The sequence below is a fragment of the Podarcis filfolensis genome (assembly GCF_964270895.1).
Source record: "Podarcis filfolensis genome assembly, chromosome: 10".
NCBI lineage: Eukaryota > Metazoa > Chordata > Lepidosauria > Squamata > Lacertidae > Podarcis > Podarcis filfolensis.
The window spans coordinates 38,501,805-38,517,387 of NC_139612.1; the positions used below are offsets into that span (position 1 = coordinate 38,501,805).

General features: G+C 42.0%; 1 long non-coding RNA gene across 1 annotated transcript; it reads right to left on the reverse strand.

Annotated features, from left to right (window-relative positions):
• Positions 1-9,570: 9,570 nt before the first annotated feature.
• On the reverse strand, positions 9,571-14,027 carry LOC310743322. The gene is made up of 3 exons (XR_014538943.1): positions 13,833-14,027; positions 10,200-10,311; positions 9,571-9,728 (listed from the first exon to the last, which is right to left on the reverse strand). It is a non-coding gene; the product is annotated as an uncharacterized lncRNA (long non-coding RNA).
• Positions 14,028-15,583: the final 1,556 nt, after the last annotated feature.

Below are 15,583 nucleotides of genomic sequence, written 5' to 3' on the forward strand. Positions count from 1 at the left end.
TTTATTTTCTCACACAAAGGGTTGGCCTCTTGTGTTTCCAGAAACTTTGTCGGGGGGGGGGGGGAGGCATTGCGGGTAGAAGACTGGTATTGATATCCTCTCTGAAATGAAGTCCACAGAGATAGCAACATCATGTTCTTCATGTCATTCATCTGGTGATAATGGTGTCTGTAGCAGTGCTGTTGAAAGACTATCTGCTGTCATTAGCTCTTTCCCAGGGAAGTGTACTGCTTTATAAGGGGATTTTGTCATCCTGAGATTAAATCTTTGGATCTCTTGGGAGAGGTTTGTGAAGAGATTTGACTCTAGAAAGGACATAAGTGGCTGTTTGTAAGGTGAATGTCAAGCCGGAACTCTGGGAACCTATGGGAGCTTTTCTCCCAATATTAATTGCCACTAAATGTAAAGCATGGTAGAAGCACAGATTTTTATATCAATCAGGGCAAGAGAGAGGAGGCAGGGAGAGGGAACTTCAGGCCTCCAACCAACACCTTCCCCTAGGCCCCACCTCCCCTAGGCCACACCAGCCATCCTTCATGATCCAAATGTCTCTTGCTTGTCTGGATGAAAGGTAGAAAGGGATGTCCATATGCTCTATCTGTACACAATTTATATTTGTTGAGTGGACTAGGACCTGGGAGACTAGCAAATTCCCCTCAAATATTGCCTGGAGCTGAGAGGCCACCACCTGCTCCTCCCAAGCTTGGAAATGGCTTTCTCAGAATCCAGTCAGCTCTAGGAAACCTTTCTAGGACTCACCAACCCGACATGTCTCCTTTAGTAGAGAATGCTGCTTCCCATTGTCTGTTACACAATTCCCTTTCATAACTAGCTGGCTCAGAAGAAAATATTGAATAATGTAGTAGTAATGCTTATGAAACTGAATGAGATGTGTGAGAAATCTGACACTTATCTACATGCTGCAGGGATGTTTACCATTGGAAACAACATATTGTTATGAGTTTGTTGGTGCCAGAGTTTGTCGGTGCAAGACACCAAAAATTCCTGGATTTATTAAGTTTTGGGGTTTAACCAATGCTTGGAGTATTAAGATGAGCCACCAGAAGCTGAATTTAGCAGTGTCAAAATACAGGCTGAACCAGTTTTTCCGTTTTCAGGAAATTGTTTGAGATATGGGACATCAGCAAAGCAGAGACTCTGTGTCAGTCAGAAAATTGGAGAAGTCCCTTCCTGAGCTCTAAGATCGTTAGTCAGAAGGCAATGACAGAGTTTTAGTTAGGAGAAAGTTTTTATGATTTCATTTGGCTGTGGCATGATTGAGAGAACAGGGTGTCAGTCTGTTAAACGTGTCAAGCTGGAGAAGGGACATCAGGACATAGTGTGGCTAAGTTTGGATCCAAGGTAGCAGCAATGTGAGAAACAAGACCCTTTTGGAGTGTAATGCTAAAAAAGCCCCTCCACTGTAGGCTCAGGTTGTATATAAACCATATATCATAAAGACACCACAGTCTCTACTGTGCCTCAGTTGCTGAGGAAACACAAACCCTGTGTAAATACCTGGAACCCTGGAATCTCACACTGCCCAGAGATGGGTGGCATGTAACACTGGTGTCAGAAGTGGGATTTGTGTTTCCTGGAGAAAAGGCCTGAGAGCAAGGTGTGCCTGAGCCAAAATGAAGGGAAGGATAGCAGCACTCCTTGAGCAGCTTGAGAGAAGGGAGCAGCGACAAAGCCTCCTGTTCGACAAGATACACCAGCAGCAAGGCCAGTGGCCTGATAGAACATGCCAGCTGCTGACAAAGTGGTTGAGAATCCTCTATGAAGATGCCTGATGAGGACATCACAAGTGACCCAGTTAGACCAGGTGTGAGGCAGCCAGATGGAAGGGGTGGCTGAGGAGATGGATGGATGATAGCTGGAAATGAAGAGCTGCTGCTAATTGATTTCTCTACTCACTGGGAGCCTGCTGTGGAAAGCGGGCAGGAGGAAGAAATAGCATTCTCTGCTGTGCTTCATTTCCTAAGGAAACATGAACCTTGGGTAAGTGCTTGGACCCCTGGAATCTCACACCACTCAGAGACTGGGGTGGCACGTAACAATATTTAAGGCAGTAAACAAGCATGAGCCTGTAAGGATGGCACCATTGAAACTCATATTGTGCCTCTTAGCCTAGTTGAGATAACCAAGCAAGTGAGCTTAGTATAGCCTGATATTATTTAAAATTCAGAATTAAAACAGAATTGCAATCTTTAGGGTCAAAGGCCAGGGTGAAGAGGTGTACCTTCAGCATTCTCACAAAGCCATACAGTGAGGAAGCCAAATGCACCTCTGTGTGGCAGGTGGGGGTGGAAAGCCACAACTGAGGGGCTGCCTCAGAAAACACCCTCTCTTGGGTCACTCCACCCCTGAGCTTCTAAGCATAATATCAAGGAGTTGGTAAACCTTCCCTTCTGCCCATGCCACAGTCAAAATGAAAATTCACCTCCCCTGCCCTGAAACAGTGGGAGCTTCCTTTCCAGGGTTAATAGTTTTAAGAGAAGATTTCTGTTTGAGTTACAGCATTTGAGGAAATCCTTGGGTAGGTACTGATGCCCAGCTGACCCATGTAATCAACACTGTGTTGCACATTAGTTCTGTCTGTATCATCCATCATACCAGAATGTTCAAATGACGCACACGGCACATTGGAACAATGACTGGTGGAATCAGTTACGTTCCACACACAATTTACAAAAGTGTTGGCAATTTGTTATCCTGAACCACATTATTTTTGCTTAATGAAGTACAAAGTTCTGCCACATCAGAACTTGGGGAAAGGATGATGCAAATACTGTTTTAATTCTATTGAAGTCAATGGAACTAAAGGCAGTAGAAATTGAATGCAGTTTGTTTCACAGAGATGCTGCTGCCTTTAAAACTCTCAGCGTTTACTTTAATAGGGATACACTGGTTTAAAACAAAGCACCACCAATTAAATGTGCTAACTCTTATTAATTGCTTGTTAATTAAACTGTTGGCATGTTAAGAGTGCAAACATCTATCACCTTCACAAGTGCACTTCAAGGTAGCTAGATTGTTTTACTTTTATTTTTCTTATTACATTTTCCAGAACACTAAGAACACCTTGGCTTTCCAAGGTGATCTAATGATAGTATTTATGGAGTTTGCTTTTTTTTTTTTTAAGTATTGAAAGCATTTCACATACATTAGTACAATTCAACCTCTCAAAGTTGTAAGCTAGGTCAATATTATTATCTCTTTAGAAAAGATGGCGTTTCAGGCTGAGAGACGGTACCCCAGCTAAGGTTAGAGTGACCATCTAGCCTACTGTACAAAGGCCAGACCTCTATTTGAAGGACTGCCCAGTCCAAATCTAGTTTTAAAGATAAATAACTATTAGTAGGAAAAGCAGCCAGGCCCTTGAGCTTGCCCATCAACAGCACCTGAACAGCAGACTGAGCAAGTAGAAAGGTCAACCAGTCCAAGTCTTCCCCACCATGGTGAGATGTACTGCCATTTTTATAAAAAAAAACACTATTTCTAAATCTGCATATTCAAATATTATGCAGATCACACCCTCTTTTGTCTTCTGTTTTGGTGACGCATAAGCAGCTGCTCTGACACCAGTGAATTTATAGCAGAATCATGACTTGAATCAGGGACTTCCTGCTTTATTTCTCAGTCTGTTTCTTAAAATCCAACTGGACAATCCCTCCTTGCTTCTGTTTGCAGCCAGTTGAGCACCTGACATTACAGTGGTACCTCTTAATTCGTTCCAGAGGTCCGTTCTTAACCTGACACCATTCTTAACCTGAGGTACCACTTTAGCTAATGGGGTCTCCTGCTGCCGCCACACCGCCAGTGTGCGATTTCTGTTCTCATCCTGAGGTAAAGTTCTTAACCTGAGGTACTACTTCCGGGTTAGCGGAGTCTGTAACCAGAAGTGTTTGTAACCCAAAGTGTTTGTAATCCGAGGTAGCACTGTACTGCTCTTTTCCAAGGCAATTGAGGAAGGGGGGGAGGGGTATGAGAGGGAACCATTGACACTCCCATAATAGACACATGGAACATCTTTTCCAGCTATGGGTTGTAGTACCCCCTGTTCAGATCTCTGAAAGGAAAAAGACACTGTGCATCTTGTAGGAAATGGCAATCAAATATAACTAACAAGCTAGTTAATGCAAAAAGGGATTAAGACCACAGAACTGTATTCCTAGACTCAGTTGGGCCATGTTGTGCCACCTCCAGCGAGGAAGGAAGCAAAGCTTCCTTTGTTCACTTTCCTCTACTATGTGAAGCTGACCAGGCAACTTGTCTTGGCTTGATCGCTTCAAACCCAGACCACATGCTCAGAAATATTTTTCTGTATTTTGTAACCCAATAATTTTCTACCTGTGTTCCTCTTGCTGCTGCATGGAATAACACATGAATCTGACCTTTGGAATTTGTATGTAAAGTATTTATACTTACTAATGGTCTGTTCATTGCAAAAGGGGTAGAAATGGGGAGAGTGCCTTATTCAGACTAAATGGGATATTAAAAGGGTCAAACATCCTATATTCATAACGCTTCACTGTCGCTACGCATTTTATGACTTTAAACTCTGCTGGGGTTCTCTTACTGAAAAGTGCTCCATGCTTTGGATCTAGGGATCCAGCCAATTCTTTTACCTATTACCACACATAGATGATCTATAGATTTCATCCATCACATTTGAAAGAGAGGGAGGGAGGGAGGGAGGAATTGGCTATCCTTGTGCTAAGGAATGCTTGGGTCATGTTCATGTTCTCTCTGCCAATTCATGCCAACTCCTTCATGGCGCTTAAAGTTTATTTTTAGCTGTTCTATTGGCTCCACCTAAGAGATGAACCTGTTTCGGTATTAAAAACACACAAAAACAGCCTCTAGCTAGATTTGGTTTCTGTTCCCACGTTGACTTCTGATGCTCAGTTCAAGATGAACCAACAAAATGTTGCATCGAAGAGAAAACAAAATGTATTTTTAGAAACAGGTGTCAGTGCTTCTTGATAAAAGATATGAGTTCCTGAAACCCTATGACCATATATGTATGTCTGCATGTATGAACTAGAATTGTGATCAAGAACTTAAAAAAAAGAAACCTGAAGCAAAGGGGAGCCATCCAGATTGGGAGCAGTAAAGTCCAGAAAGAAGTTATAGTAATCATTTAGAAATAAACAGGGACACCCACCAAATTTGATAGTTCTAAAAGGAAGAAATTGAATGATGTAATCCACAAATGGTATTAAGGCTATGAAAAGAGACAGAAGAAGGTATAACTACTGCAGACAAAACCCAAACATCTAATTTATTTCTCTATTCTTTCTTGCTGGAGAGGAAAGGGTCTGGAAGGGGACTCCCCCTTTATAGTCAGCTTTCCTCAGGGGTTGCTCTACAGACTGACCTTTCTAGGAGATAAGAAGCCACAAACTATATGTGGGATATGTAGTCTGTTGAAAATAATACCTAAAGTCAGAATGTGAAAGAGTTGCTGGTTATTGTTGTTGTTCACATTCTCAGATGGTATGGGAAGATGTCGTTGTGTGTGTGTGTGTGTGTGCCTGCCATAAATTTTTGAGAAGTCATTTTGTCCATTATTCTTGAATCTAGACTTTGAAGAGAATCTGTGTTCTCCTCTCATTTCTTTAATTTACATATCCCAGTGCTTCGTTTTTCTGCAGAAAAAAAATTGTTACTTAAGTTCATTAATAGCAATGATTGTATACCAATTGCAAATGCAATATTAGGCAAGCTTGGAGTTTGCAAACTGAAAAAAAAAAATTTGGTGCTTATTAATTTTCCTATATTTTTCCCTGGAAAATGCCTCCACAAATACATCCACCTTTAGACTCTTATTAAAAGTGCAGAGATCAGGACAGAGCCCAGAGAGCGGGTGTGATGTTGGGCACAGAGCCAACAGCAAGGTCCTGCTTCCTTTTAATCATGGTGCCTCTTCATGCAAATAAGATGCAAAGGAGCACCTAGTCCCCAATTTCCAGATGGAACCAGTGAACCATGTTTCCTGAAGTCCATGTTCTCCTCATCCTAAGACTGTAGACCAAAACCTTTGCTCCAGCTCCATTGTTGCTTCTTAAACTATATCTTTTGCATCGGGTAAGAAATAAGTACTTGTCTGTTAGATGACAGGGCGCTGTCGTCTTTAGTACCTGAGGGCAGCCAGTTAGCTTAGAGGGCACTGGGTACACAAAACTCTGCTCTCCAGCAGCTTGTTTCTGCTTCCTGCTCCTGTAGCATCTGTCACCTGAGGCCATTTTCAGAGACAATTGTTCTCAGAGTCAACCCCATGTACTACATATTACAATAGCCAAGCTGAAAAGCCATCAAAACATATCAAGTAGAGACGACACACACACACTATTTCTAGAAAGGTGAACAGCTGGTGTATTACCTTTGCTTGATGTAAATTAGGTGTGGGGCACAGAATCTGGTTGACAGGCTGGATCTTGAACTTCCTCACCCTCCATGAACCACTTTGGGAAGGGGGCAAGGCTTTCAATGATGGCCTCCATGATGGCAGGTGGCTCAACTTCGAAGGAGAGATTTGGGGACACACTCTAAGGATGCATACAAACATGGAGCTTATTGCATTCGTATTTTTGGATGTAATGGTAGCATTTCTGCCCCAGTTTCTACTTTTCCTTTTACCTTGCAGTACCTGTTGGAATTGTAGCTTTTTGATTGATAGTCCACCATGTCATACTCAATTTCACTCACAGCTGTGTGTGTGGTGTGACACAGCAGCAAATGTCCTCAAACAATGTCACCACCCTTCACCCTTTCTGTGCAATCACACTTCTGTTTCCCCATGATTCATCACAAAGTATGCCAAAATGCCATCCAACACTTCCATTTCAGGAGTGGTGAGACAGATCCATGAAAACCATGGGAAACGTACAGTGTAAAACTCCCACGGTATTCCAGGTTTCAGGGGCTGCAAACAGATTTTGTTACGGAAACAATAAGCTTCTGCTAAATTCTGCTAGATTTCCAGAGGTGGGTTTTCTGTCCTGTGCAAGATCACATGAAATGGGGGAATTAACAGGGAAGGAAATGTTGATAAGTTCCCGCTGCACTCCGAAGGCTTCAGGGATAGCCGCCTGAAGCCTCCGGAGCACAGCAGGAGGTCCCACTGCGCTCCGGAGGCTTCGGGTTCCTTTTGCTGAAGCCGGGAGAGCAAGACTCTCCTGGCTTCAGCAGAGAGGGCGAGCTGAGCAGCGCCGCTTCAGCCAAGCGGGAGGAGAAATGGAAGGGGCTCTGTTTCTCCTGCCGCTTCGCTGAAGGGCCGCTGAGCAGAGAGGGGGAGAATTTTTTTTTCTTGTTCTCCCCCTCTAAAACAAGGTGCGCCCTATGGTCAGGTGCGTCCTATAGAGTGAAAAATACGGTACATCCAGAAATAGCTCTGTGAAAAGCTGAAATTTTCAATTGCTTATGTGAAAGCAAAGAATATGAGTACCTCATATTTGTGTGGCTGATAATATTCATGTGTGCTCAAAACAGTCACTGTAAAACCTAGTACAGTGGTACCTTGGTTTACAACCATAATCCGTTCCGGAGGTCCGTTTGTAAACCAAAACAGGTTGTAACCTAAGGCGCACTTTCGCCAAAAAAATTGGGGCCTCAAAAAAAAAAATTGTTCGTAATCCCAAAAAAATGGGTTGTAATCCAAAAAAAGGTTGCAAACCAGGACACATACTTCCTGGTTTGACATGTTTGTAATCCAAAACGTATGCAAACCAGACTGTTTGCAAACCAAGGTACCACTGTACCATGATTAACCAATTGCCGAGGTGGACACCACTGGATTGGACAGAGATGTTATACTTACATGGACTTTGTATGGCTTTACCCTGGGGCAAAGCTATGCCTATAAGGCAGAATTTCACCCTTATTTACAGAGAACTTAAAAGAAAAGTAATCATGTAGCAGAAACTCAGTTAAAGAATGCTGTGAAAGTTAAAAGAGACCTATCAAACCTGTTCTGGTCCTTGTAAAATATTTAAAGATTGAGTCAATGATGAAAGATTTTGCAGAGCCTTAAGTATTTCATCCAACCACCCATTGCTTTTCAGCAAAAAAACGGTTTTCAAAGCCTAACAAATGGTTATAGTTTCCTCCCCTATTTGCACATCGTATCTTAACTACTTTGCTTGGGTTTACCGGTAGTTTATATCTGAACAGGCAAGCCTTGTTTTCTATGTAGCCCCCAATCATCTCATTTTGATAGTTTAAAGGTTTTTTTGTGGTTCATAATATACCACATAAAGGAGAATATACTTTTTCTATAACCATCGTATTAGGATCTAGTTCTGCTTCACCTACGTAAATTCTAGAAAAATTCAATATTAATTTCAAAAATTGTAATAAGGTGAAGCTAAACTCCCATTAATTTAAATTGTTCTAAATTTTCCCATTGGTGTAAGGAAATTTGTATATTGACCCTGAAAGGCAAGTCTTGTAAGACATGAAAAGGCTTTAAGACAGTCTTTCCTACATGTGATCACTGCTACCCACCTGCTCACTTACAGGAGAAGCACTAGTTGAAGCAGTCACTCTGCTTCTCCTTTAAATGAAGGAGAATAGGGGCAGCTGCTTCAAACAGTGCTTTTGAATAAGGCTTTAAAAGAGCCCCCACCCTCCTATTTTGGCCTGACATGGGAGCGTGGTGGCTGTCTTAAAGCCATTGCAAGTCCCCCCACACTTCCCTTTTAAGCTTGTTGTCATGTGACTCTCATGTGGGTGGCCCCACCCAAGTACCACATTTGACCCATGAGGCCAAGCCTCATGGCCTGTGGAGGCCACATGTGGCTTGCGGAACCCAAAAGGTTTTCCCACTCCATCTTACATTCTTAATTCAAGTGTGCTTTGGCTTAAATCTTGAAGCAGGGAATCCGAGTATCAACATCCAAATTGCATCTCTTCACATTTTAACAGGAAATGTTAGAGTCTATAGATTTTGCTAATACAGTGGTACCTTGGGTTACATACACTTCAAGTTACATACGCTTCAGGTTACAGACTCCGCTAACCCAGAAATATTACCTCGGGTTAAGAACTTTGCTTCAGGATGAGAACAGAAATTGTGCTCCGGCGGTGCGGCAGCAGCAGGAGGCCCCATTAGCTAAAGTGGTGCTTCAGGTTAAGAACAGTTTCAGGTTAAGTACGGACCTACGGAACGAATTAAGTACTTAACCTGAGGTACCACTATATGATGTTTCAAGCATCTTGCCAGGCATCATTTTAAGTAAGTCACTCATCATTATTCACAGTGTTCCAAATATCCTCAGGTATTCCGAGAAGCCAGAAGACGTTCCAGGAAATTCACAGGGCTCATTTGCCTATGTACTACCAGAAGCAACTGAGAGACAAACCTGTTACTGAAAACAGAACTTGTAAATTTTAATATAATCTGTTTTCAGTAACAGGTTTGTCTCTCACAGTTGCTTCATTATACTAAATTTTAGTATAATGAAGTAGCAAGTTTTGTATACATGAAAACTATATCACGAGAGAAAAGTTTTTTTTCCTATTTGTTGTTGTTATTGATTTTGTTCAACAACTAATATATTTTCTGTCATATCTCAGAATTTATTTATTTTTTAAAAAAGCTAAATAAAACCACCTGCTTTTCTTCTGGTCATTGGATGTGTGGGGATAATGAATTTTGCAAAGGAGATATTTGCTTTCAACTTTTTCCAGTTATCCACTGTCAGACATTGCATAATGGAAACCTGGTGGAGTGGAGAGAACTGTTAGGACATGGTCATTTCTGGATATAAACTCTATAGGAAGGCTACAAAAGGAAGTATTGGAGGTGGTGTCAACAGGGCATTCAGTTGGCCTCTGTGAATAGGATGCTGGACTAGATGGGCCTTGGCCTGATTCAGCAAAGTTCTTCTTAGGATCTTACGCTCTTGATTTTTGTCAGAAATTTCATGATGCACAATTTCATGTGGAATCCTTCAACCAAGATAATGGCCATGATTTTGGGTATATTTAACCTTAGGATGGTTAAAGTTGCAGCATTTCCAGAGCAGAAAACATCTCATTATTCTAGTCAGACAGAATATTGCTACTGCCCTGAAAACCACTTCTGAGACTTGCTCAGTGTGAGCAAGCAGATGCTCAAGAACATCACGCTGACCTTATTTTTCATTCTTAATTAAAGCCTGACTTGAACAGTCAATTGCAGTGTCACATACTTGATTCAAGATCAGTCCAAGACGGCAGGTTTTAATGTTGCTATAATCACGCAGGAATATGACTCCAAGATGAACATCCAATTCCAATTAATCTTGCATAAGGAAGCGCAGGCTGAAATGATTTAGGAGAAAAGGGAAATATGGACACTTGGCTAGCTTTTAAAGGAGTTTAGACAAATCCAAGGGAAGATGAAGTTGTCAATTATTATTTTTAGACACTATGACTGTATACTACCCTCCAGTATTGACTTCTATATGCCAGTTGCTGGGAACAGGGGCTGCACATCGTATTTTGAAGGTGTCCTCCCACCAAAGCCTTGACAAAGCCGCCAAAGCGTTGTGTCGTGACCTCTGGGTTCCAACAAGATCTCACCAGAAGCTGCTACTGTTGCTGTTTCTCTTTGCTTCTGCTGTGCCTTCATGGTTGGCATCTGCCCCTCCCACTAGAGAAGAGAGGAGAGGAGCTGCATAAGTGGTTTCTGGTGAGATCTCATACGGCCTCCCATGACTGGAGATGTGGGAAGATGTGAGAGCCCCATGAGATCTCACCAAAACCCCCAAACTGCCACTGCAGCTGTTTCTCCTTCATTCTTCAGTGGCAGGTGGCAGGCAGCACTCATGAAAAGCCGAGGAGATGCAGTAGTAGCAGTGGCTTCTGGCAAGATCTTCACAAAATCTTGTGAAGATCTGCAAGATCTCACTGGAAGCCGCCACCACTTCTCCCCACTTCTCTGGCAGTGACAGGGTTGTGGATGAATGAGGAGCCACCCCTGAGAATCCACTGCCCGAGGTGGCTGCCTCAGTCTACCTCATGGACAATACAGCACTGACAGGGAATCACAAGTGAAGAGAGCGATGTTGCACTCAGGTCCTGCTTGCAGAATTCCCATAGACATCTGATTGACAGCTGTGAGAACACAATTATGAACTAGATGGGCCTTTGGACCAATTTTCTCATTAATTTATGGAGAGTGTAGGGTGGCGGGGAAAGTGAGATAAATTTTCAGCACATCAGTAATTTAAATGTTAGGCCCTTCACCAGTCTGTTTTCACATCAAACTTTATTTATTTAGAATCGTTTATTATTTTTTCCCAAACTGTATTTCCAGTTCTCCGGGAAAAAACCTTAAGTGCTTCAGCTTCTTATTAACATCTATTTGTTTGGGTTTTTTATTTTTATTTTATTAAAATGTATTATGTATTTACTTTTTTAAAAAAAAAATACTATATATGCAATTGTTTTAACTGCTTTATATATGTAACTGTTTTCTATGTGTTATTATATTGCAAATTGCTTCAGGATGCCTCTGGGGAAGTGAATAATAAATGGAAAAAAATAATGTTTTTCTTAAAAAAAAACTCCTTTTCAGTGGTAGACTGTCTCAAAGTACAGCCAAACCTGCAATATAACTCACTTGCTGGCTACAAATAAAGCAAGGCATCTCCTTTCTAAATTAAGTACAACTATTAGTTCAGCTACTTATTTATTTTGGAATGCAATGCTACACACTTTAAGTTATGATGCAACCAAAGATGAGAACTTTCAAGTCCTGTTGATTTCAAAAGAAGATGAATTTAAAGCCTGCCTGGGCAGACCAACTCTATACTCCTGAAGTGGGAAGGGGACACTGATAGCGATCTGATACGCACCTCCCTTTATACATTCACTGCGCAGAAGTGGGAATGGGGAAAGTGTTGCAGAGAAGAAGCCCAACCACAGAATGGAATACGCACACTCCAGCCGTGCCTCTGGTGTCCCTCGCAACACCATAGGCTGCCAACAAGCATGAGCTGCAGTGAGGACAAAAGGGGCAAAGAAGGAGCCCTCCCCCCCACTCAGAGTAACAGAGGTATGGCCTTCGAACATCTTCCCACCCCATCCCATGCACAGCATGCAACCAGTGGCATGGCAACAATAGACTCTCTTCCACTGTGTGTGTTTCCATGTCCATGTCAGCACTGGAAGTTGCCAGAAAGTCCTACACACAGTGGTTTGAATCCCCTTTTACCATGGATCTCTGCAGAGTACAAATAATAATAATAATAATAATAATAATAATAATAATAATAATAATAATTTATTTGTTCCCCAGCCACTCTGGGCGGCTTCCCACAAAGATTAAAAATACATTAAAATGTCACACATTAAAAATTTCCCTGAATAGGGCTGCCTTCAGGTGTCTTCTAAATGTCAGGTAGCTGTTTATCTCTTTGACATCTGGTGGGAGGGCATTCCACAAGGCGGGCGCCACTACCGAGAAGGCCCTCTGCCTGGTTCCCTGTAGCTTTGCTTCTTGCATTGAGGGAACCGCCAGAAGGCCCTCGGCGCTGGACCTCAGCGTCCGGGCAGAACGATGGGGGTGAAGACGCTCCTTCAGGTATACTGGGCCGAGGCCGTATAGGGCTTTAAAGGTCAACACCAACACTTTGAATTGTGCTCAGAAACGTACTGGAAGCCAATGTAGGTCTTTCAAGACCAGTGTTATGTGGTGTCGGCAGCTGCCCCTAGTCACCAGTCTAGCTGCCTCCTTCTGGATTAGTTTACTGACTAGGACAGAGGAGACATGAATTCATGTTCCACTCCTCTTTTGATTGCCAAGCCAGCATTAGTCTGGTTGGAGGTAAAAGAGGAGGAGCTCTTTGGATTCAAGACTGACTGTGCAAGCTCCACAGAGAAGCTCTCTGCTCTTTTACCACAGCAACAGACAGAAAGGAGGGACTTTATTGGGAGTGGGCACTCCTGCACATAGCAATAAAAGACATAGCTATATATCATATTTGCATGTGTTCATTGTAGTTCTGTTTATTGAGGTATGTAATTTACAACCTATTGTTATGTGGCCCCTGAGGCAAGGAGATAAGTAACTATACAGCCTTTAGAAGACATCTAAAGGCAGCCCTGTATAGGGAAGTTTTTAATGACTGGTGTTTTATTATGTTTTTATATATGTTGTAAGCTGCCAAGAGTAGCTGGAGCAACCCAGTCAGATAGATGGGGTATAAATAATAACATTTGTTTGATTTAATTTATTTATTTATTTATTACTATTATTACTATTATTATTATTATTATTATTATTATTATTATTATTATTATTGAATAGGATGTCCCAATTGTCTCCAAAGAAATGTTGGAAGGTATGTAACATCAATCCCAGGGTGGGTTACAGTGTGTGTGTGTGTGTGTGTGTGTGTGTGTGTGTGTCTCTGTGTGTGTGTGTGTGTAACATGATAAGGTTACTAGATGTCCCTGTTTCCCAGGGACAGTCCCCAGATTTACAAATCAGTCCCCTGACAAAATCCATCTATTTAGTAGAAAGTTGAAAAGTGTCCCTGGATTCATTGAAAAAAAATCTGGTAACCTTATAACATGACCAAATAAGCAATCTGAAAAAATCAAACTACTACAACAATGGATTACAGTAGCACGAGGGTGACAAAATATCTCCTACAGTCAAGTGAACCAAATGCCTGCATAAATAAAAAATGTCTTTCACAGACACCTAAAACCCACCAGGGTTAAATTTGAAATACTGTATATAATATAGTTTCACAAATTAAAAACAGTCACTACAATATAAATAGAAATACACCATATCAGATAAGACAATTTTGACAATGTGAGCCACATACCTGTTTTCAGTCTGCTTTCCAGGTTTTAGCTGTTGGTGGGCAGCTTCAAGGCCCACCTGCCCTTTCTTCTTATGGTTTTTTATCAGGACCAGAGGACCCTTCGAATAGGGGACTCTCCTCTTCATAGGACAAGAGAGAGCCACTCTAAATTAAGGCTTAATTGAGTTCTGTGAATTAACACACACACAAACACCACAATTGGGCTTGAATGAAGAGTTAAACATTCTCAAAGCAAACTTTCTGTGAACTTTGTGCCTCGTTAAGTTAAAAATTACTCTCAAATGTCCAATTTAATGGAGGAATCCCTTGAGAACATCTGGGTTACAGGTGCTGGCTGAGGGTGTCTATTTCCCCCCCTTTCCAGGTTATGAAGAAAAATGAATGAAAAGATATATGTGTGTAGAGACACTTTAATAAGTTTTGAGGTCAATAGTGAAATGGACTGAAACTGAGCTGTGCAACAGATCAAAATGAGGAAGGGGAAAATGAGTTGAGTGTAACTTCAACGAGCAAGAGGGTGTGATAGATATAAGCACTGCTTTAAGGTGGAGCTAGCTGATTTTCTTTGTGATATTTAAGAAGGAATGCTGTATGACATACTGTGCGTATAATGTTTTAGTATGCCACCTGCAGACGTCATAAAATGACCTCCTGTACCTGTGTATTCCCTCTTCCTGAAGTGCTCAAGATGCCTCCAGCTGAATGTGGCATAAAAGAAAGTACGAAAGTGATAGTGAACACTACTCTAATCTTGAATGTATTACCTTTCTTATTGGCCTCTCTCCCGTGCTTGGGGGTTCAGTTCTCACCTTTTGCCCAGAGCAGCACAGATTCGTACATTCCCTCCTTCATAAATGCAACACAAAACCCAGCCTCTTGTTTCCTGTATTAGCCTCCAGAAAAGGGAGGTGCCCATCCCCAGCAGAAACACAAATATCAATGACTAGAGCTCACATCACTCTCCTCTTTCCTTTGCTGATTCTCCTGGCAAGGGTTAACTTTGCTCCCAATACTGCTGTTCTTCACTAACCCTCCAACAGCCCTGGTCCTTTCCTCCGAGCAAAAAGGCACAATGGTTTGGATTGGCTTATGTCAGGGTGAAGAGATGGATACAGCCAGTGGGACAGCTCCTGGACTTCTTCTCCCCCTCCTCCGTCATGGGCTGCCTTGGCAGGTGGGCAGGGGTACCCACTTGCCAATCATCTGATGTCACCATGGACTCAGCTGATAGAACTTCATTCCTTTGCAACCGTGGCTTGCACAAAAAAGAAGGTTTTTTGTTTTGCAGCCCACCATGACCTCAAGCTGGGGCTGCCAAGAATCCATCTTCCTTTACAGGCATGGTTCAAGCTGTGGCTGCAAAGGAAGATTATTTGCATCTCCGGCTAGAATTCAAGATGGGTTGCAGAGGAAGAATTTGCAGTGAAATTTTGCTGCCCAAAGTTGCCGCTTTTAAAATTAGGCAGCTTTCCCCATCACTGCCTGGTTTTGCACACACAGACACACACACACACACACACACAGTTCATTTTATGTGCAACTCACTGTTAATGCTAGAGTTTAGCTAGTGCAAGAAGAGAGCCATGGAATTCAATTTTATTTTAGAGAGTGTGGAAATGCCTTGAGATAGATAATGCAGGTATGACTATGGAGACCATTCTTCCCATCAGCTAGTATTCTTAAGACATTATTTTAACCAGACTAGCATGCCAATTTGGATTGAATAAAAAAAATCACAGCTTGTTGAAAAT